This window comes from Trachemys scripta, chromosome 20, assembly GCF_013100865.1.
Source record: "Trachemys scripta elegans isolate TJP31775 chromosome 20, CAS_Tse_1.0, whole genome shotgun sequence".
NCBI lineage: Eukaryota > Metazoa > Chordata > Testudines > Emydidae > Trachemys > Trachemys scripta.
In genome coordinates this window covers 12,458,649-12,482,634 of record NC_048317.1, presented here as the reverse complement: position 1 = coordinate 12,482,634, position 23,986 = coordinate 12,458,649, and the positions used below count along the sequence as shown (strand labels likewise).

General features: G+C 42.6%; 1 protein-coding gene across 3 annotated transcripts in view; it reads right to left on the bottom strand.

Annotated features, from left to right (window-relative positions):
- The window catches only part of EPB41 (erythrocyte membrane protein band 4.1), a 163,751-nt gene that overhangs the window by 103,000 nt on the left and 36,765 nt on the right, over positions 1 to 23,986 (bottom strand). The window contains exon 1 of one of the 3 annotated variants that reach the window (XM_034753811.1): positions 15,682 to 15,825. The exons of the other annotated variants lie outside the window; for them this stretch is intronic. The gene's annotated coding sequence lies outside the window, so the exon portion shown is untranslated. Of the gene's footprint in view, positions 1 to 15,681; positions 15,826 to 23,986 lie in introns of those variants that run through there. 3 annotated transcript variants of the gene reach the window in all.

Sequence of the window (23,986 nt, the reverse complement as noted above, 5' to 3'; positions counted from 1 at the left end):
ATTGGAATGAAACCACTCCAAAAAACGACAATTTGAGCAGGATGTGGAAGCCAGTTTGCAGGGGACTCCAAATTAGGATGAAAAGAAAATGATTAAGTGAAGACAGTCTTCTTTGTTAAACAGCCAATTATACAAAATTAAAATATTAATGTTAATTAAGTCCTGCTCTTCCCTATGAACCTTTTCAGTTTTTCTACAGCACCCATCACCACAGAAACATATGAAAGAGCCACCACTGTATGAAAGAGTACCATCGCCTGCTTCACCAACTATGGGACCACATTTTTTGCATCAGGCAGTGAAACAAGGCAGTTTCCCTTTTTAATCTTTATGAACAGGGATATGTGGTGGAGTTTTCAGTCCTTAATTATATCAACAAACAGCTGACGCAGATGATGCAACATATTTGTAAACTCATTTGATTCAAAGCCATCTTGAGTGAAAAACTGCTGTTCACTTCCCAGAGATCAGTATTTGCATATGACCAGTCACTGATCTTCTACAATAGAAGAAGTGACAGAACCTTCATGAGCCGGCTTTCCACCAAGCACTTAAATACGATGTAGTAAGACAAACCTTCACACTACCACCATTTAAGCAGTTCTTAAAGGTGTCCCATTTGTGGCATGACTTTTTCAAGAGGACTAGCTAACTAAAACAACAGGGAAAGTACTAATTCAGTCTGCGTGTGTTTTCACTGTTTAAACACAATTACCAGCTGTGGAGAAAATTACAGTTTTAGGGATTTCACTGCTTTTTTTTTTTAAAAAAAAGCTATTTCCCCAAAGTATATTCTTCAGGTTCTGACAAGCGGTAGGGAGCAGAGATTACTTTTTATCTGGCCCCATTTTTGGCTGCCTCATTTTAGTAGTGCACTTCTCGCTGGGAGATGGCTCTCGCCTCTTCATTTGAATAGCTCAGCTGTCGGGAGTCCCTTTGATCCCCTGGGAGAACGAATACATGGCAAGCACTTTATTAACCCCAAGTCTGCTCCTGAACCAAATAATTATGCTGATACCTTCTGCCTGTCTGTGCAGCTATTATACTATTACTAGGAGGGGGTATTTGCGTTCACTCTTGCCTTTGAACCACTATATCCAACTCCTACCCTAATATGGTAATGGATCATTAGGTCACCACAGCTGAGTTCCAGTATGAAGTCTGTAAGGTCAGTGATAAGACTAGGTAAGCAGATAACATATGGTCCAACCTTTTCAATACTGTAGGCCAGATGCTAGATTTGGGGCATCTCCATGGGCCACATTCAGAAACAGAATTCTAGATTATAGAATCAGATCATTTTTAGGATGATTTAGCCATTAAGACATAAATGGGCTTAAGAAATAATATCAAATTAAATTGAGAATAACTCACCTCTTAGTAAGATCCCTGAAGAAAAGGTTTTCCTTGCACTAGAGTCCAAATGTGGACATCAGTCTTCATAGAGGCAAGTCAGGGATAGTAGCCCAGGGTGTTGTTCTCCAATTTGTTGTGATATTTTGACTTCATGTGTTTTATAACTGAGAACTTTCAAAATCGGCAATGAACTCGGCTAAGATATCTAACATAAAATTTCCAAGAAGCTGCAAAAGAACATCAGCCATCCCAGTTGCGATTTCCTTGCATGATGGAAAATGGGTGATATTCTTCTGAAGGGGCACACTGAAGAGTCCAGGTTTTCTGCGGAATGCACTGACATGATCCATAAGAGTAGAAATACTCTGATCTCTACCTTGCAGCTAGAGACTGAGTGAGTACACTGAGATAAGCGGTTATATCTGTTAGGAAGGCCAGTGAGCAGAGAAGTGCTTGGTCATCCAGCTGCTCTTGAAACTGGGTGATGTTGCTTATTTTCTCTTCTTTCAGAAATGCAAGGCTCTCCTTTCTAAGCGAAGAAAAGCATAGAAGGCACTCATCCACACTCAGCCACCAAGCTTGTAAACAAAGGGGCAAATCCCTATACTCTGCATTCCGCTCCTCAAGGAAGCCGATACATTTTCTGAGCCTCTGTGCTGTTTCCTCCATAGGTGATGCTAACCACTTAGTTTGACATGTTCTATTCTCTACATCTACTTTTCTTTTCTTACTGCAGCCATTGCGATTACTTGCACCCTGATTATTGTTGCAGCACGTTTAAACGTGCTAAGTTTCAAATCCACAAACCACACACCACAACACACAGATATGCTCACAGCAGACATCTGAAAGCGGGTACCTCCTGACTCAAGGAGGAGACTCTGGCTGCAGCCTTACAGCCACCACAAGGAGCACATGCAACTGAAAATTATTCATGGGGGACAGACAGAATCATCCTACAGACTGGATCTGGCCCTTGGCCCACCACTTGGACCAAAGTCTCCAAGGTCCTAGAAATGCCTCTCACCTCTGGAGTCCTGGGTTTAAATTCTCACTTATTATCACAAGCAAAACGATTTCTATAGTCTCATTCAGGTTCTTAACTTATTTCATCTGCCCACTTCAGAAAGCCACCCCACAATTTAAGATCGTTTCTATTGAAATCAGGCCCACAATCATGGTGCTGCAGCACCGAGGAGATGCATAGACAGCTATGTGGAAGAAGCATGCACAAATCTTACCTTCACTATGCTTTATTTCTTTAAAGAAACAAAATCAGGAGAAGTAAGTTACATGCTGATGGTTGTGTGTATTCAATACTTGTCTTTATGAGAGAGAATGAAAAAAGTTTAACACTTTTCTGGACCAACTTCAATCACAACCATCTTCAGAATGGCTGGTCACTTGAACTTCCATTTTGTTTGTCTGAGACATTTTCTGCTATTTCTACCTCTGTAACACTCAATATTAGTATCAAATCTGTCTGTACTTAACCAATGGAACTGACCTTCAAGACTGAATTGAGAAACTAGATCAGGACAAAAGCCATCACAAAAGCCAAAAGTAACTGACATCACTATACAAGATTAATGTTGCCCTATTTATGCCATTTTTGTTTTAATGACTTAACAAAAGGTAGAAGTCTCAGTTTACAGATTAGCAATTTCAATATTCAATGGACAAAAAAATCCTTTGTTTTAACATTATTCATTAAATGAAACTAGCATGGATGGAACACTATCAGACAGGGGAAATGCAAGCCACCCCCCCATAATTAAGATATCACGGCCAACAGGCCTTGTATTTGTGAATGAATGTGTTCCAGGGACTGGGTCACTAGAACTTCTCATGTATTCCAAGTCACAGTATTAATTCCTTGTATTAATATAATGCCTTTCATCTCAATTGATTGTAAACTGTTCTACAGGCTATATAGACACACAATATGTCATGTATAAATTATACCTTTATGCTCAACTTGCACTTGTCCATTAGTCTAGGCCTCCCTCCTTTACAACCACAGCTGCTCTGCTCTTACTTTTGTATAATTGCACTGCCTCTCCCTTTGTTCCCTCTGTTCCTTCTGTATATTTTCCCTCCTACTGCCCAAGGCCTGGTCTACACTACGGGTTTAGGTCGACTTTAGCAGCGTTAAACCGAATTAAGCCTGGACACGTCCACACAACGAGGCCCTTTCTTTCGACTTAAAGGGCCCTTTAAACCGGTTTCTTTACACCACCTCCGACGAGGGGATTAGCGATAAAACCGGCCTTTGCGGGTCGGAATTGGGGTAGTGTGGACGGAATTCGATGTTATTGGCCTCCGGGAGCTATCCCACAGTGCTTCATTGTGACCGCTCTGGACAGCGCTCTCAACTCAGATGCACTGACCAGGTAGACAGGAAAAGACCCGCGAAGGTTTGAATTTCATTTCCTGTTTGCCCAGCGTGGAGAGCACAGGTGACCACGCAGAGCTCATCAGCACAGGTAACCGTCATGGAGTCCTCCCAGGATCGCAAAAGAGCTCCAGCATGGACCGAACGGGAGGTACGAGATCTGCTCGCCATATGGGGAGATGAAGCAGTGATAGCTGAACTCCGTAGCAGTAAAAGAAATGGAAAAGTATTAGAAAAGATCTCCAAGGCCATGAAGGACCGAGGCCATAACAGGGACACACAGCAGTGCCGCGTGAAAATTAAGGAGCTAAGGCAAGCCTACCACAAAGCCAGAGAAGCAAACGGAAGGTCCGGGGCAGAGCCGCAAACTTGCCGCTACTACGCGGAGCTGCATGCGATCCTAGGGGGTGCAGCCACCACTACCCCAACCGTGTGCTATGACTCTCTCACTGGAGAAACACACAGGGAAGACGGTTCGGGGAACGAGGAAGATGACGATGGAGGTACTGTAGGTAGCTCACAGCAGCAAGGAAGCGGAGAAACCGGTTTCCCCAACAGCCAGGATCTGTTTGTTACCCTGGACCTGGAACCAGTAACCTCCGAACTCACCCAAGACCCTCAGGGCACACAGGAGACCTCTGGTGAGTGTACCTTTGTAAATATTTGTAAACATTACACATGGTTTAAAAGCAAGCGTGTTTAATGATTAATTTGCCCTGGCAATCGCGGCCAGTACATCTACTGGAAAAGTCTGTTAACGTGTATGGGGATGGAGCGGAAATCCTCCAGGGACATCTCCAGAAAGCTCTCCTTTATGTACTCCCAAAGCCTTTGCAAAAGGTTTCTGGGGAGGGCTGCCTTATCCCGTCCGCCATGGTAGGACACTTTACCACGCCAGGCCAGTAGCACGTAGTCTGGAATCATTGCATAACAAAGCATGGCAGCGTATGGTCCCGGTGTTTGCTGGCATGCAGACAATATCCATTCCTTGTCTCTCTTTGTTATCCTCAGGAGAGTGATATCATTCACGGTCACCTGGTTGAAATGGGGTGATTTTATTAAGGGGACATTCAGAGGCGCCCGTTCCTGCTCTTCTGAACAGAAATGTTCCCCGCTGTTAACCATGCGGTGGAGGGGAGGGGTGAAGTGATCATCCCAGAGAATCGTGTGTGTGTGTGTGTGTGGGGGGGGTGGTTTACTTGTGTTTGTGCCGCATGTTAACCGGGAAACTGCAGCCCCCTCCTTTTACATTGAAACCCCATTTTAAATGGACAACCCAATTCATCCTTGAGATGGGAAATGCGCTGCTGTTTGCAACCTTTCCCGCATGTTAAGAAGGTTAAATAAGCCAAAACACTGTGGCCTACGATGGCTGCCTGCAAGCCGAAATATGCGACCTTGTAATGAAAGAGTGTACCCATTGTTCCCTAAAATGTGTCTTTTTTAACCACCTCTCCCTTCTCCTCCACCAGCTGCAAATGTTTCTCCTTCGCAGAGGCTCGTGAACATTAGAAAGAGAAAACGTAAGACGAGGGACGAGATGTTCACGGAGCTGCAGATGTCCTCCCACGCTGATAGAGCACAGCAGAATGCGTGGAGGCAGTCAATGTCGGAGATGAGAAAAGTCCAACATGAACGAGAGGAGAGGTGGCGGGCTGAAGACGATAGGTGGCGTCAGCTTGCAGACAGACGGCAAGAGGCAATGCTCCGTCTGCTGGAGCATCAAAGTGATATGCTCGAGCGTATGGTTGAGTTGCAGGAAAGGCAGCAGGAGCAGAGACCGCCGCTACAGCCCCTGTGTAACCAACAGCCCTCCTCCCCAAGTTCCATAGCCTCGTCACCCAGACGCCCAAGAACACGGTGGGGGGGCCTCCGTCCACCCAGTCACTCCACCCCAGATGATCGCCCAAGCATCAGAAGGCTGGGCTTCAATAAGAGTTAAAGTTTTAAAATGCAGTGTGTCCTTTTCCATCCCTCCTCCCCCACCCATCCCTGCTACCTTGGCAATTATCCCCCTACCTCTGTAAGGAACTAATAAAGAATGCATGAATGTGAAAATACAATGACTTTATTGCCTCTGCAAGCGGGAGGGGAGGGGAGGGTGGGGTGGGGTGGTTGGTTTACAGGGAAGTAGAGTGAACCGGGTCGGGGGGGGGGTTGGAGGGTTCATCAAGGAGAAACAAACAGAAGTTTCACACAGTAGCCTGGCCAGTCACAAAACTCGTTTTCAAAGCTTCTCTGATGCGCACCGCGCCCTGCTGTGCTCCTCTAACCGCCCTGGTGTCTGGCTGCGCGTAATCAGCGGCCAGGCGAGTTGCCTCAACCTCCCACCCCGCCATAAATGTCTCCCCCTTACTCTCACAGATATTGTGGAGCGCACAGCAAGCAGCAATAACAATGGGGATATTCTTTTCGCTGAGGTCTGAGCGAGTCAGTAAGCTGCGCCAGCGCGCTTTTAAACGTCCAAATGCACATTCCACCACCATTCGGCACTTGCTCAGCCTGTAGTTGAACAGGTCCTGACTCCTGTCCAGGCTGCCTGTGTATGGCTTCATGAGCCATGGCATTAAGGGGTAGGCTGGGTCCCCAAGGATCACGATAGGCATTTCAACATCCCCAATGGTCACTTTCTGGTCCGGGAAGAAAGTCCCTTCCTCCAGCTTTCGAAACAGAGCAGAGTTCCTGAAGACGCGAGCATCATGTACCTTTCCCGGCCATCCCACGTTGATGTTGGTGAAACGTCCCTTGTGATCCACCAGGGCTTGCAGCAGCATTGAAAAGTACCCCTTGCGGTTTATGTAGTCGGTGGCTTGGTGCTCCGGTGACAAGATAGGGATATGGGTTCCGTCTATGGCCCCGCCACAGTTTGGGAATCCCATTTCAGCAAAACCATCCACTATTGACTGCACGTTGCCCAGAGTCACTACCCTTGCTATCACCAGGTCTTTCATTGCCCTGGCAAATTGGATCACAGCAGCCCCCACAGTAGATTTGCCCACTCCAAATTGATTCCCGACTGACCGGTAGCTGTCTGGCGTTGCAAGCTTCCACAGGGCTATTGCCACTCGCTTCTCAACTGTGAGGGCTGCTCTCATCTTGGTATCCTGGCGTTTCAGGGCAGGGGAAAGCAAGTCACAAAGTTCCATGAAAGTGCCCTTACGCATGCGAAAGTTTCGCAGCCACTGGGAATCGTCCCATACCTGCAGCACGATGCGGTCCCACCAGTCTGTGCTTGTTTCCCGGGCCCAGAATCGGCGTTCCACGGTATCAACCTGCCCCAGTAACACCATGATTTCCACATTGCTGGGGCCTGTGCCTTGTGAGAGGTCTATGGCCATGTCAATTTCCTCATCACTCTCGTCGCCGCGCTGCAATCGCCTCCTCGCCTGGTCCGGGTTTCGCCTTGGCATGTTCTGGCTCTGCATGTACTCCAGGACAATGCGCGTGGTGTTCATAGTGCTCATAATTGCCGCGGTGATCTGAGCGGGCTCCATGATCCCAGTGCTAGCTATGGCGCCTGGTCAGAAAAAAGGCGCGAAAGTAGTATCTGATGGACCAGGAGAAGGAGGGCGGGAGGGAGGGAGGGCCGAGTGACGACATGGCGTACAGGTACAGGAACAGGGAGAAACACAAACAACTGTCACACAGAATGGTCCCCCCAAAGATTAAACTGGAAACCCTGGGCTTAGCAGGCCGTTGATTTCACGGAGGAAGGGGAAGCAAATGAACACAGAACAAATCTATTTTTTACATCTTAAGGTGGCAGCCGACGCTGCAGCATGAGTGACAGCCATACCAGTATGACGATGACGGATACCAATCATAATATGCCATCATCTGCCAAAAGGCAAGGGGCTGCTGCTGTGTAGCAATGCAGCCCCACGTCTGCCAGCCCCACGTCCGCCAGCACCCAGCATCGCCCTCGGCCTCTTCTGGGTGCTTAGCAGACAATATTGGGCAATTGGCAGAAAATAGTATATTATGACTGGTAACCGTCATCATCGAAACAGTAGCATGTCTGCCCAGGTGGCCATGATTGACAGCCATACCAGTACGACGACGACGGGTACCAGTCATAATATACCATCGCCTGCAAGGGGCTGGTGCAATGCAGCACTACGGCTGCCAGCCCCACGGCTATCACTCATGCTACACCGTCTACCGCCAAAAGGCAGTTAGCAGCTGCTGCTGTGTAGCAATGCAGTCCCACGTCTGCCGGCACCCAGAGGACATATGGTGACGGTGAGCTCAGCTGAGCTGAGCGGGCTCCATGCTTGCCGTGGTATGTTGTCTGCACAGGTAACCCAGGTAAAAAGGCGCGAATCTATTGTCTGCCGTTGCTGTGACGAGGGGGGAGGGGCCTGACGACATGTACCCAGAACCGCCCGCGACACTGTTTTGCATCATCCGGGCATTGGGATCTCAACCCAGAATTCAAAGAAAAGGCGCGAACCGCTTCTCGGCTCGAGCTGTGGCGCAAACGTAGTATCTGACGGCCTAGGGGAAGGAGGGAGGGGGGCCGAGTGACGACATGGCGTACAGGCACAGGGAATTAAAATAAAGAACGGTGGCTGTGCATCAGGGAGAGACACAAACAACTGTCACAGACTGGTCCCCCCCAAAGATTAAACTGAAAACCCTGTTGACGGAGGGAGGGGGAAGCAAATGAATACAGAGAAAATCTATTTTTTACATCTTAAGACGACGGTGCAGCGTGACTGATAGCCCTCGGCATCTTTCTGGGTGCTTGGCAGCAAATACTGGGCGGTGTATGACGATGGTCTTCAGGCCTATTGCACGAGCTGCTGCTCAGGGAAGACTCTGCTAACGTGCGATGACCCGACTTGTAATAGGCCGGCTAACAGTCATAATACACCATTTACTGCCAAAAGGCAAGCCCCACGGCTGCCAGCACCCAGATCGCCGATGAAGGCTACCAGTCTACTGCACCGTCTACCGCCAAAAGGCAGTTAGCAGCTGCTGCTGTGTAGCAATGCAGTCCCACGTCTGCCGGCACCCAGAGGACATATGGTGATGGTGAGCTCAGCTGTGCTGAGCGGGCTCCATGTTGTCTGCACAGGTAACCCAGGTAACCCAGATAAAAAGGCGCGAATCTATTGTCTGCCGTTGCTGTGACGGGGGAGGGAGGGGCCTGACGACATGTACCCAGAACCGCCCGCGACACTGTTTTGCATCATCCGGGCATTGGGATCTCAACCCAGAATTCCAAGGGGCGGCAGAGACTGCGGGAACTGTGGGATAGCTGTGGGATAGCTACCCATAGTGCAATGCTCCGGAAGTCGACGCTAGCCTCGTACTGTGGACGAGGTCTGCCGACTAGAGCACCTAGAGCATTTTATTGTGTGGACATACACAATCGGCTGTATACAACCGATTTCAATAAAACCGGCTTCTATAAATTCGAACTAATTTCGTAGTGTAGACATACCCCAAGACCTTTCCTTCCAGACAAGACACGGCGGCAGATCCCCGGTCCCCACCCGCAGCCCTGTTTCATTTTGTATTAAAATACTGAACTGGGAAAAGCTTAACCTCCCCAACTCAACTGCATTAAAGAGAAACAGGCTAACTATAAACAGACATTTCTAATCAGACCCCAGGGGGTGTGCTGGGGAAACCTGGGGCAGGGCTTTGAAGTTTTACATCAGTTTTCCCTACTCCTGCATCTGAGCGATAGCCCTGGGTTCTCTCAGCACTCCACCCACAATAATCACCAGTGTGCAATTTCAGTTTGTATTAAACCCAACTGGGAAAACTAAGTAGCTCACAAGTTTTTTACTACTACACAAAACTGAAGAGCTATGCAGGACACACTAAGGAAACCTGCAGTCAGCTAAGGACAGAATAGAGAAGGGCAAATAAAGAAAAGGAGGGAAAACACTTTAAAAAGAGCAATTTAAACTAAGTTTTCACATCTACAAAAACCAAGTATTAACATACAAAAATAAATGTATTTTTAAAAAGTACTTCTAAAGTACAAATACATCATGTTATAAAATTAGTGACTTTATATATTAGTAAGAGACACAATAAATGTTATTTGACCAAAAATAGGTATTTTTAAAGGATGTACAGATAGCTGTGTGCTCTCTGGTAGCTTAACTTTAGTAACTGCACCGCCCTAGTTTTGTAACCATAGTCCTCTCCTGTTTGTTCCTCATTTTTTCATCTCTTATTCTTAGGCCCCAGTCATGCAATATGATCTACTAATCTGGACCTTTGTACTAACTAAAGCCCCATTAAAGTTAACAGTATTCCATCCAATTGGAAGATGAGGGCTGTGAATACAAGCTCTTTGGGACAGAGACTGTCTCATTCCCTTATCAGGCACCTAACACTTTCAGGTGCTATATAAATAAAAGTACATTTTGAATGAGATAGCAACGTATTTTTATGATGAGACCAGAACATATCTGATTAGTATCACCACTTTGGCCTCAAAGCTACCATTTGTCCTGTTCAGTTTATATAATCTAGAAAAAAAACCCTCAATATCAAGAACTCTATTGATTTTTGCAGCTAAATTATGCTTCTGTTTAATCCAAGAGTGCCCTGCATGTCACAGCCTTAATACCAGACAAATGACCTATTATTTTCAATGTGTTGCTGACAACAGAACTAACAAAACAATGTTGCTGAAATCCACATTCATGGAGCACAAGAGAATAAAATACCACACAAATCCTCTTTTCTGCAAGCTCTGTTGATATCATTGTTAAGGCTACAACCACAGCAAGAAGCCCCTTCAACTGTATCCACAGTGAAAAACTGGAGAGAGGGCAAAAAGCAGCTGTGATCTCACCAACTCCTGGTCAGACAGATGGCTTATGCAAAACCAGCTTTCTGTCCTATAATGAAAACGTTCTTAAAATCCACCTCCTCTGGATTTCCTCAGGGGCAAATTGAAACAATTTCCTTTTGTAAACTATTACAAGAGCTTAAGTAAATGGTCACAAGTATTTCTGGCCAGTAGCTCAGTTTTACAGAATGAAAAACACAGAATAATTCACATAAATTGTGTCTGATTGGAAGTGCACCTGGCTTATAAGGCATTCCTTTGAAAATGTGGGCAAGACCGTGAAGCCAGCAAGAAGGCATTTATCTGATTAAAAATGCTACCCTCATTCACATTTGCTTACCATAAATCAAATCTTAAAATATAATGGAAGTACAAGGAAAGTACGTTTTAAATTAAAAAGGATGTTCTACTAGCTGTGTAAGCCCTAGACTGTGTAAATAAACAAAAGTTTTACAATGCAAGAAAAATGATCCTTTAAAATGTGCTTTTTACCTGTTTGTTTCCTTTCTGCATCCTACTTAGCAGTAATGAAAATGGACCCGTTCCCTTTTTTTGTCTCTTTAGTACTCATGCAGTGTTTGTATTGCAAGTCCTAAGCCTAAGGGATCTCTTAAAGTAAGAAAATAAACTGCATTACTGAAAACTTTAGCACCAGCATTTCAAAGTTATTTTACTAAGATACTTCTAATATTCTAAAGTTAATACAGCTAAGGAAGTTGGTTTCTTAAAAATGACTTTATCTGTCAGTGTCCTGTTAAACCCTGAACAGGAACTATGAAAAAAACATGGCTTGTGTGTAGAAAAATAACACTGTATACAAATTTTTAAACTTTTATATTTAATGTAAAAAGGCACTTTGTTTTGACCTGCTAATTGTTCTTACTATCAGTACATAAAAACAGTTGGATTTCATCGTGTTAAAAGTTCTTTTACCTGGTATCTTACCATTCCCAGATGTACTTGTTTTATAAAATATGTTCAAGAGTTTATATTTTTAAATCACTATCCAAGTGCTACTCTTACTCAGTTCCAAAGCACTCTGCAGTTTGACCATTGACAAAGCTCTCAAAATAGTCAAGAGTGCTAACTATTGCTGCAGTGTGTAATTTTTTTTTCTTTCTACACACTTTCACACACACTCCCCAAAAAAGCAAAAGTGATAACAGAATATGAGGTGCAATTTAAAATACACCTAGACCTAGTGGCTGATGACAGATTTTAAAAAGCATCCTGCAAAACAAAACAGACATGTCCAAGCGTGGAGCTAACACCACACACGTGTGTCCCCCCCGCCTCCCCTCAAAAAAATTTAAATTAATTTTTTTAAAAAGAGCCTCTATCACCTGATCTGAAACTGACTGGCTACACCCAGGTAGAACCTGATCTAAAGCTCATTGAAGTTGTCAATTAAAAGATTTGCATTGATTTCAGTAGGTTTGGGATCAGTCCTTGGGGCCCAAATCTGCTCAGACTTGAGTGCCCAATTCCCACTTGCTTCAAGGAAATTTTAGGGCACTCTGAAATTCACAGACGGGACTTGGCACTACCTCAGAACTAAGACTTTCAATTACAACCTCTTTAGGACATGGAACATACATTACTCTAACAGATGCCATGTAAATTCACAGTTATAAGTGGCTAATAATTCATGATTCATTCCAGATGAAATGCAGGAGCAATTCAATATCTAACAAACAGGGACAGAGTTGGTCTCTTTTATAACCTTTGTGAGCCTATGATTTACAAATTCTTGAAAATCATCTCCCTCAGAACTAGATTTGTGTGCCATGTTTATTATTCACCTCCACCGTGGTTGCAATTCCCACACTGACAAGCAAATGTTTCAGGGTTAAGCTACTTAAACAATTCATGGCTATTGTGTGAGAGTGACAAGAAGCAACAATGTAGCACACCCCTCTGCAACTTATGAAATCTTAATGCAAACGCCTATAACTTCAACTATTAATGCCAATTTATTCTGCAACTCCTGTTCCTAATACACAATGAGCACTCAAAAGCCACAAACATGCTTAAGACTGCTGAAAGTTTATAATGGATTAGTGTTTTGCACTCAGTTTTATTTGCATAATTTATACTGAGTGCTTCCATTAATACTTTGATGACAGGAAGTATCAATTGTTCAGAGAGTTACAATCCAAATCAAAAGGTTGTCCCACATTACATGCACACAGGCGTTTATGTTATACATAACATTAGACACAAATGCAACTGCCCTTTTAAAAAAAAAAAAAAAGCCATCATTGTTAAAATGTGTTCTTGTCTGTACTGCCAGATAAGAGTTCTGGTATGTACAGATCTGTATAAAATTACAGTTGGTTACACAGATCTAAAAAGTATGAATAAACAGCTCTAAATATTAATGGTTTTGAAGAGTGAGCATTTCCATCATTTTAATGCAGCTATTAAAACCAAATCTCACATGCATCTCTATCTCATGTAATCTTTTCATTGTTTAATTTATGATCACTCCAAATGTGCACAGCAAGTCCACTTTTTGACAAGAATATGCAAAAGTTAAGGGAAAGATTCAAAGTCTCCTGGTTGGAACAGCAGGGATGAACTCTAAAAAGAGCAACTGAAATTAAACGATGTATGTCTATATCATATTAGCACCTAGAAGCCAAATACAAATGTATGAACAGCTTTCTGTATGCCAAAAAAGCTCTGCTCTTCCACCCTTCCTGGAATTAGTTAACTGTTATTTAATGGGAGAATCTGTCACCTTCCATTCTTCATCCAGGATACCCAGTCACTTTTCAGCCTCTGCTGTTGAGAAAGTCTTGTGCAAAGATGAGTCTTGTAGCTTGCTCACAAAACAGACTCAATCACACCCTGATCACTGATGGCACAATTTCCACAGTCAAAGAGCTTCCAAAGACAATGCTTGGTCCCCATCTCTTGCAAGTTTCATCATGGGCTCCAGCAACTGTAGCATTCCCATAAACTCAACTGCCTTGGTGGACTGTGAATGCAGAGAGTCCTTAAGATAACTAATCCTCAGGCCATTAAGTGAAGATAAGAATCAGGACGGTCAAGTGGACCCAGAGTTGAATGGAGAGAGCTAGTGGAGTGCCCTAAGCTCTGGCAAGATGGGGCACTTTGTATCACCTAGCGCTTTCAAGAGACTCTCACTCTACATAAGGAAAGTAGCAGGTTGAAGATGTCCAAAATGGAGGTTGGAAGAAGAAGAGTTTCATATGGTTACATCCTCACCCAAGAGGTTCTCTAATTGTGGTCTGCGAGCTCCATTCAGGTGGTCCACAGATAGTTCCTTCTAAGGTGTGCGCCTGGGCAGCCGCACACAACAGAACGAAGGGCCACCCGCCTGATTAGTGGAGCTGGACAGGCATAGCTCCACTAATTAGGTGCCTGGATCCTGGAGAAGATGCACATGTAAGGTAAGGTAGTGGCCTTGAGGGGGAATAAGGGGTAAGTGGGAGGGAGCAGTGGGGTGAGAAGAGGGGATGGGGGAAAATTTGGGACATGCAGGGCTGCAGTGGCCAGAGAAAGAGGCGACTTTCCCCAGCTCCAGGGCTCCAGCTGCTGGGGAGAGATGGTCGTCCCCTCCAGGCTCAGCTCTGGCAGGGGAGAGACCCCCCCTCCTTCCCAGCGACCGCTCGGGGGCTGCCGCGGCGGGGGAGAGAGAAAGAGAGGGGCACATCCATCACATTAGAAAGGTAAGACTACCAATATTAAAATAGGAGTTGTGTGCTTTTATTTGTAGAAAAACGTTAATTATTATAGGGTTTTTTTATATAGTGCTTTTATCCAAAGCGCTTTACAATAGTTAGCTAACATACAAACAACATTTGGAATGATCATTAAGTGATCCGCCGAGACCCTCAGCAATTTTCAAGTGGTCCATGCGGGGAGGGGGGGGGGGGTGGGGGAGGGGGGTTGAAGAGTTTGAGAACCACTGGCCTAGCCAAAGGACTATGCCCAAAGATGTGGGAGAAGCCATTCCTCAGCTTGCTTGACCAGGAGCAGTGATTAATCCAATAGGACCCTAAAACTGCATTCTCTGATTAACAGGGAGCTGATTCAGGTGTTCCAGATAATTTTTAAGTGACTCTGGCAGGAAGGAAGAAAACTGTATTGTTGGGCTGTACTTAACCCCTGGATGAAAGGCAGAGGGCTTTATTATTTAAGCATAAGAACCATGATAAGACAAATCCTGCAGTTCATCAGAATTGCTTCAGGCAATGGGAGTTTTGCATGAGTCAAAACTGCAAAATTTAGTATTCAACCATATGCTGTTGGCATACTGGTAGCATTGGAGACCGACCATATGTCCTGCATAAATATTGGGGAGGAAAGAGTTTTCAACTAACCCAAAAGTTATAGCCCAGTCAGAATAGTTGTCCTGTAGTTTGAAAATCTCATTGTGAAATAAGATCTGTAAGTGCTTTCCAATATTAGTTTGTTTGGTTTTTTTTTAAAGGAATACCTCAAAATATTATCCTACTAAGAGTGTTTTCACTGAAATGGATTATGGTGCTACCCAATGCAAAGAACTTAGACCCTTAAGGTAAATAAAACCTTTATTAAATATTGTGTTTTAGAGAAGTACTAATTGCAATTTACATCTACCTACTTACCATCTCGAGTTTGGGACTGTAAAAACTTTATTTATGGAAAAAGAGAAACGTTTTTGTGCTAATTTTGTTCAGGTTCCTAGCTTCAATTTCCTCAAGTTCATATAAAGGCCACAACATACATAAAAATATAGAAACCTAGAAAAAAAATCTGCCCCAAAACACAGAAGTACCATATTTATATTCAAGCATTACCAGTTTCTTTTTAAACTATTTAAACAAAGCCTTTGCAGAGATAATTTTCAATGATGAAATAAAACCAAGTATAGAATAGACTTGTTGCAAAGATAAAATTAATTTACAGCAAAGATCCATTTACATTCCAACCCACAAATCTGTTTCAATATTACTCCTCACTACCAGTTTTTACCAAGTTAAAAGGTTAAACCAGAGACAGTAGGGTTTTCAATTGTGTTTTTTTCAGTAAATAAAAGTTATACAATTCTAACATCAAATCAAATTAAGGAAATCTAGCTTCAGTCGTCTAAACTTACCTTTTTTACAAGGACTCAAAACAAGAGACTACCCAGAAGAGGCACAGACCTTTACATTTCTTCACAATTCAGTTTCCTTTTTAATTTTTAAAAGACAGACCCAGTAAAATGCAAGCTCCTCACGCTTTTCAACTATAGACAAGAACAGGATGTAAATGCAGCCTTGACCTACAACATTAACAATCCACACCCATTTCTGGTGAAGCAGCAAGAACAGTTACCACAGGCCCCTCCCCTCGGAAACAGCTCAGCAATCAAATAGACTATTCAACAGGTCACCCTCTGCACCTCAGGAAGTTAAGTTGTATCTGATTAGCTTTGTATGAAAGCTGCTGATTTACTGAACACTTGGCATTACTGGAGTGCTAAGAAAAGTCAACTTCTTTATCAGTTCTCTATACCTGATTTCAATTTGTGCTCTACACAGAAGACGAAGATTCATTTAGAATGAAATTGATCTAGAATTCAGTTTCTGTGAGCATGTCTTTCGATGTAGAGACGCAGGGTTTGTTTGGTCCAGACAGATTTAGAAAAAGGTTTTAATTCCAGTCACACACATTAGTATTCTTGCCAAAAAACAGTACAGTTGTAGATTTTATAGAAGTACAATTTGTCAAGCAAAACAACTGAAATAAATACTAAGAAATTTCACAGCTTTGCTGAAGACAGCACTAGAGTTCGTTATGCAGTCACACTCAGTCAGCTGAGTGCTTCAAGAGCCACAACACATACACTGACAGGTTTCAGAGTAGCAGCCGTGTTAGTCTGTATCCGCAAAAAGAACAGGAGTATTTGTGGCACCTTACAATACAATACATACAATAGCAGTCAATTCAAGATTTCCAAATCATTACTGCTAACAATTAAGGTAGGACTTTGTTCTTTAAATGTAAATGGTAAATCCTCACAAACAAGAATATAGTCATTTAGCTGCCATCATCAAAAGAGATTAAAGGAGAATGTATGGTCAGCATAAAGGAAACTACATAGCAGTAGTGGAATATATGCAGTTTTATTTTGGTTAGTTTTGTTGGTTTACTGATTTTTACTTTAACTCTATCCCATATTCCTACTCGCTCTCTGAAACGCTATGTATGACGCACAGCACTTTGTAAACAGAGAAAAACTAATTATTGTTTACTATTTGTTTCATCATAGTAGCTTGGAGAGATTGAAACATTTTCTGCTCCGTTAACCAAAAACTGAAAGGGCATGTGAAGGATACCTATTCAGGTCATCCCAAACTTTTCATGAAAACACGAGGAAAAAAACTGTATTAAACCTAAGGGGGTGGGGAGCGGGGAAGGGGAAATATGGGAGAAGGTGGATAAATAGCAAACTGCCATCAAATTAGAAATAGACAGCCAACACAGAAGGATAAAACCAACCAATACACTGAAGTTCTGTCCTCAGGTTATTGTACCTACCTCACATACAAACCTACACTGCTGTTGAAACCTACTGTGTCAACTCAACGTAAGGAGACTGATTTTTTTTTGATGGATTTAAAGAAGTAGTGTTATGACTAAGGCTAAGATTTTGTCACAGACAATAAAATCATATCCTAACTAGTAAAAGTTACGAACAGGTCATGGGCAATAAAGAAAAATTAATGGAAGCCAGTGGCCTGTCCTTGACTTTTACTAGAAATATCCATGATAAAATGGGAAGTCACTGGACAGCTCAGAGCTCTAGGGTGCCCATCCACCCACGGCTCAAAACTGCAGCGGTCTGGGGTGAAGGAGGGCTGGGGGTACAGTATCGTTTTCACCATATTCAGGGCCAGAGAGATTGTTAATCCATCACCGTCTAGCCTCAGAACACAAATTAATGGAAATAGGCATTAGTTATATTAGGACCACATTAGGGTAGACGGATGAGACTGAATTTGCACAAAAGACCAACGTAAACTCAGAGGACTGAGAGCTGTTGAGAAAAAGGTTGATTTTTTTTTCCCCCAAGGGGAGGAGGGAGGGAAGGAGAGAAAGGAAATTATGAGAAGAAAAAAAGTATGAAACCAGCAGACAGGAAAGAAGTTACCAAAAAAAAAAAAAAAAAAAAAAGACGGGCAGTTGGATATAAAGTGAGGAAATAACATAAGCAGCAATACACAAGTAACAAGAACTCGAGGGGGAGGGCCAAAGTAATAAGGTATCCACCTGGAGTTTTTGTTTGTTTTTTAAACACTTCTTAAGATGGTGCCAAAAAGACTACTAAAGTTAGAAGGCAGGGGAGTAGGTGGGGGGGCGGGGGACGACGACAACAACACTTAAGATATCCAGCCCAAACACAGTACTCCATACAGTATATTTTTCTAGTGATGTACAATCTAGTCTAAACTGGGGCTTCCATTCCTACGACTAGTAAGCCATTCTACAGCCTGTCAGGGATATTTTCCTTTCTTAATTTTATCCCATTACTCCTGGTTAAACCTCCTTGCTCCACACTAAATAGTTCTCCCGCTCTGATGTTCTCACCTGATTTATTTATATATCTCATACTCTCTTTGCCTGACAAGGGGCTCACCTACAAAATTTTTGGAACACAAAACAGCTGCAAAGAATCGAGTTAGCTAATCAATCATTTGTGATCAATACAGCATCAGTAACTCTGATCTTCACAATCATGCTTGAATGCAATATAGTTTCATAGACAAGCCTCTTCTCAGGTATGAAAGGGCGTAAAAGCCTGCAGTCGGAACAAGGAAGATTTGTCCCAAAGAAATTACCTAGACTGCCAATTATGAAGGGAGAGCCCCTCCAGTTGGGCTTCTTAGGCAGCAGCAATAGAAGAGGTAGCGACAAGCTTGGGAAGAACAGAATCTTTCTCCAGCTAGGACTGGAAGTTGGAGGAAGCAAAAGCACTGGTCTATACAACACCTCTAGACTACAAGACTTTGTTTTAAAAACCCCACTGACAGCAAAGAGTACTGAGGAATCTGAGAATTTGAGACCTAGAGCTGCCTCAGGAGTGTCAAAGCCTGACATCTCAGCACACTGTGAAGTGCTGTAGAGTCATGTCCTCATTTTAATCATTTGTGAGACAGGCTACACACATTTAAGCCTTAATCTTTCCTTATGAGTCCTCTCCAGCAGAATGTTGTGGCTTTTACATTTAACTACCCAAGAGCTTATATGAAAAAAGTAAACCCCCACCACAGCAACCAAGTAAAAAAATCTCAGCAATGCTTTTAACAGCTGAGCTCCTCCCCTCAAAATGTCCTCTCAGCTTCTGGCTAGTATGTAGGTGAAAAACATTTCAAGCCCCAAATAGGAAATGCACATTTTCATTTTATGTAGTCTAACAGTAGATTATCTATGGGTTTATTTGCAAAGTCCCGTCCTAGTTTCTTGCTATATATGTTTACTTTCAAATTATTATATGCAATGTTGTCATAGCTCTCTCTCTCCTAGGATATTAGAAAGACAAGATGCGTGAGGTACTATCTATTATTGGACCAACTTCTTTTGGTGAGAGAGACAAGCTTTTGGTTTTACACATACCTGTATAAACTCTAAAGCTTGTCCCTCAGCAACAGAAGTTGGTCCAGTAAAAGATATTACCTCATCCACCTTGTCTCTCTACTTTTAAATTGGCAGTTAAAATATAAAAGCAAGAATACAAATAAGAAACATTAACCACCTTCCTTAATTCCATCAATTTAGGAAGTGAAAAATTAGAGGTGAAAATGGAGGAGGGGAGTCTGCTAATTGCAGTATCACTGTAAAGTACTTCTTTCCACCTTCCATCAACAAATGTAAGAATACATGCTGCAAGCAAGAAGAAAAGGAAAGGGAGACTACATGCGGGAACATAACCATTTCTAGCATACCCCTAGCAAATGCTGGAAGCATTCCACTATCAGAGCTTGAATTTCAATTTTATCCTGGATGTAGGGCAAAAAGTTGCCTCCTACAGTTTTTCAGAGTGGCATGGGAGGAATTCAAAATAGACAAGATATTTTATTATGGAGTTTCTTTTGTTTACCAAAACAAATGGGATCCATATCTGAACTCAAAACACACACACACACTAAAATTAAACAATTCACTTACCGTATTTTCTCTCCCTATTTTCAGTTTTCCCTTCCCTAAACCTTATAATGCACTCCCTAGAGCTCTGGCATATTTTTATTATGAAATGTCTACTCACCTTAATGTGCATACCTACATACAGCATTATGTGGGTGTATGAAAACAAAGTAGCATATCAGCATAAAGATACATTTGGGCTGAAATTTCACACAGTGTATGTCTGACAGACTTTTTTTATTTTTGAAAAATGTCTATCAAAATGGTTCAGCCATTTCAGAGAACGAGGCTTGTGAAAAGATATATTGTTTTGTGCCTGTTTAAAAAAAAAAAAAAAATATGCTGACAATCTTTTCACTGAGACGTTTTAGAGACCCCACGCTATGGAGCAGAGACATGAGGTTTCGCAACAGAGTGTCGTGTGTGTTGGGGATATGCCTTTTGCCATCATGGTGAAAAATCCACCCACATTTGGCCAAGTTATAAAACACTTGCAGCTTTAATTCCCCAAAAATTCTGTCTGTGCTGAGCATGCTCTAATCTGAAGCATATACCAGGTTTGCCTACACTGCAATTAAAAACCCAAACTGGCCCAGGTGACTCAGCTCAGGCTAAGGCTAACGTAACTGTGGTTGTTTAATTGTGATTCAGTTTCAGGATGCAGCCCAGGCTCTGGGACTCTCCCACCATGCAAAGTCCTAAAGACCAGGTTCCAACCCGAGCCCAAACGTCTACACCATAATTAAACAGCTCCTTAGGCCAAGCCCAGCAAACACAAAGTCAGCTTGCACAGGCCAGCCATGGGTATCTGACTGCAGTGTAGACATACCCACTGGGCCCAGGGAGCACGGAGGAGGCTGATTGATTTGAATGCATAGACAAGAGCTGGATGGTACAAAAAGAAGACAGACTGAAGGTTAGTAGGGCAGGAGAGCAAAAGGGAAACTGGACTGGAAGCCGGGGGTAAAGGAGATTGAGACTAGCTGGGCATAGAAACCAGGAGCCAAGGAGGGAAGAGACTGAGATCGGAGCCCCAGGGAAGGGGAGAAATGGGACATGATCACATACTAGTTTTTCACCACAGGAATCCTGTCTCATTCAGTGCACAGCATGAACAGTGCTCACTGAGTGAGCAGCTATTACATATTTTATGTCATGGGTCAATATGTGGCCCTATGTCTTATTTACTGCCTACTACTCAAACCCTGTTCTCGTGACAAAATTATTAAGTTTCCTCAAGGGCTTTTTATGGCAATCAATATAGTATCCAAATATTTCAAACATTAATCTTCACAAAACCCCTGTGAAATTAATATTATCCCCATTTTAAAGACAGGGAACTGAAACACAGCGTGATTAAGGTCAAAAGTATCCACTAATTTGGGGTGCCCAGTTTGAGATACCTACGACTTGATTTTTCAGAGTATGTACCATTATATGGCAATTCATAGGTCCAAAACACTGCTTGCATTGCCTACAGCTGCACATTCTCAGCACTTCTGAAAAATCACACCATAGAGTTTCAAGTCAGACACCCAGAAAATGAGGCAAATGCAAAAAAACCAAACTTTTTAGAGGTGGCCACTACGCGACTTGCCCATCATCACATAGGAATGCAGAGGCAGGCAGGGATAGAATCTGCAGGGCAGGCACCATTCAACTGCCTTAACCACAAGACCATCCTTTCTCGTCCTGCAATCCCCTGCCTCGTTTGCTACACACATTCCAACTTCTGGAACATAAATAAAGCAGAAGTTGTACAGACAAGTTGTCTTCTCTACACAGCTTTGATTCATCCCTGGGACAGGTCATTCCTGTGCACTGAATGAAGCAGGAGTTTTGTGGAAAAAAATAGCAAGTTATCATGCAATTAAGAACATACAATGCAGGGGTCAGCAACCTTTCAGAAGTGGTGTGCCGAATCTTCATTTATTCACTCTAATTTAAGGTTTCGTGTGCCAGTAATACATTTTAACATTTTTAGAAGGTCTCTTTCTATAAGTCTATAATATATAACTAAACTATTGTTGTATGTAAAGTAAATAAGGTTTTTTAAATGTTTAAGAAGCTTCATTTAAAATTAAATTAAATTCAGAGCCCCCCAGACCGGTGGCCAGGACCTGGGCAGCGTGCGTGCCACTGAAAATCAGCTTGCGTGCCGCCTTCGGCACGCGTGCCATAGGTTGCCTACCCCTGATATAATGCATACACACAGGAAGACTGAATTAAGGTTGCACGGACAACTGCAATTATGGCATAACCTACTTTTGATTCCTTGACTTTGCAACCTTAATAATGTTCTTTAGCAGCTTTGTGTACAATACATAAAAAAATTAATATAAGATGCCAATATACCACAATTTGAGATTATCTAGCCACTCTAAATCAGTCAGTCCACCTCCTTCCTAAAGCGCTGCTCTCCCATGTCTCAGTGAGCTACATGAGGTCAGAATACTGGGGAACTTTATTCTACTGTTATCTAAAAGAACAGTTAAAGACAACGACAATAGAAGACATACAAAATGGTAACACTAAGCCTAAACAAGCTGATGGCCAGAAAGATTATTGGAACTGTTTTTCTAGAATTGACTACTAAATTAATAGCCCAAATTTTACCTAGTAGTCCTTGCTGCATTGTTTGAATGTCATTTTGAATTATATGGGTCACAACTCCTCAATCGGCTTGAATGTAATGCAAAAAAACATTTTGGTTCCCTGAACTCTCAAAAGGCACTTTATGATTTCAGGAGAATGGGCAATCCACGGGAACGTCTACACATACCGGTGCAGATTTTCTTCCATTCAGAAGGAGAACTGTTAGTTCAAGTGTTGAATCTGCCAGAAAGCTTTGGGGATTTAAAAAAAGTGACATCACAAGGCACTCATCTCCAACAACAGATGGGAGAAACCACTCTTCAAATATACATGCGTGGGAGGAAGAGTACACAACATCACGTGATGCAGACAGATTATTGCCTACTGTCACTTAACTCTTAATATCAGAAGCACCCTGCAGGTTGTAAGCTTGCTGCAGTGATTATGCTTTCACTATACGTGAGTGATGACAGAAAGGAGAGATGCTCAAAGTAAGCAAAATGTTTCATGTCCTTCATCAGAGCAGATATAAAAATTAAACAAGTCACTGTGCAATATAGAACAATGCAAATTACACATAAAATTATAATGTTGGATATGTTTGCTCTGTGTAAAATGTATTTTAAAAGGTAAAATGACTAACAGGATTACATAGGGATTTACCATAAAAGCGGTATATCAAAATCCCAGCAAAATCCTGTAGGAGCATGTCCTCAAGAGCACATCAAATTAAAACAGAATCTCGCCCCAATCTAGAACTGCTTCATAAAATTAACAGACTTGTGTCCGCACACAAAAGTTAACAATATTTGATTTTCACACACATACCAATAGTTGTGTCATGCAAGTAACAGTTCATAGTAAACAGAATACAAGTGTAAACAACTGATAGAATGTAAAGACAAATTTTAATAATATTATCTGGATTAACTAGAAACCACAAGCATTCCTATCTAATCCATCTGATGGACAAAGATAACTCCTGTCGACACTGCATTCCATAGCTCTTTGCAGCTTTAAGTTATCTTCCTATTCATCAAAGCAGCGCAACAAGTGAGAAATATACCATGTTATAATGGACAACAGCTATAAACAATCACAAAGAGCTCATTTTTATCCACACGTTCAGCCGATGGCATGAAACTAAGGTGAAGCAAAGTATGGAGAAAGCACAACAAATACAATGGATCACAAACAAACTAGGCTTCAATTTGAAATATAAAAACTCCACATAATATACTCCCTAAAGAGCCTTTGATTTCACTAAAAAGAAAGAGACCGCAAGTTTGAAAACCTTTTATTCTATTTGGTATTTTTTCTAACATCTTTGAAAAATTATGCTGAGATTAAACACGGCCCGGGAAATTTCAGGGAAGCTGGTATGTCTCAAATGAAGTCTGAGGCAGGAAATAAGGTTATAATGGGAGGCTAGTTTCATCGGTAATCTATGGCAGGACAAGCATGCCCCCCGCCCAAATGAACCTCTCCTCTTTAAAATAAAGTGTTCCACAACACCTTAGATTTCTTAAAAACAACAAGGAGTCTGGTGGCACCTTAAAGACTAACAGATTTATTTGGGCATAAGCTTTCGTGGGTAAAAACCTCACTTCTTCAGATGCAGAGAGTGAAAGTTACCGATGCAGGCATTATATACTGACACATGGAGAGCAGGGAGTTAC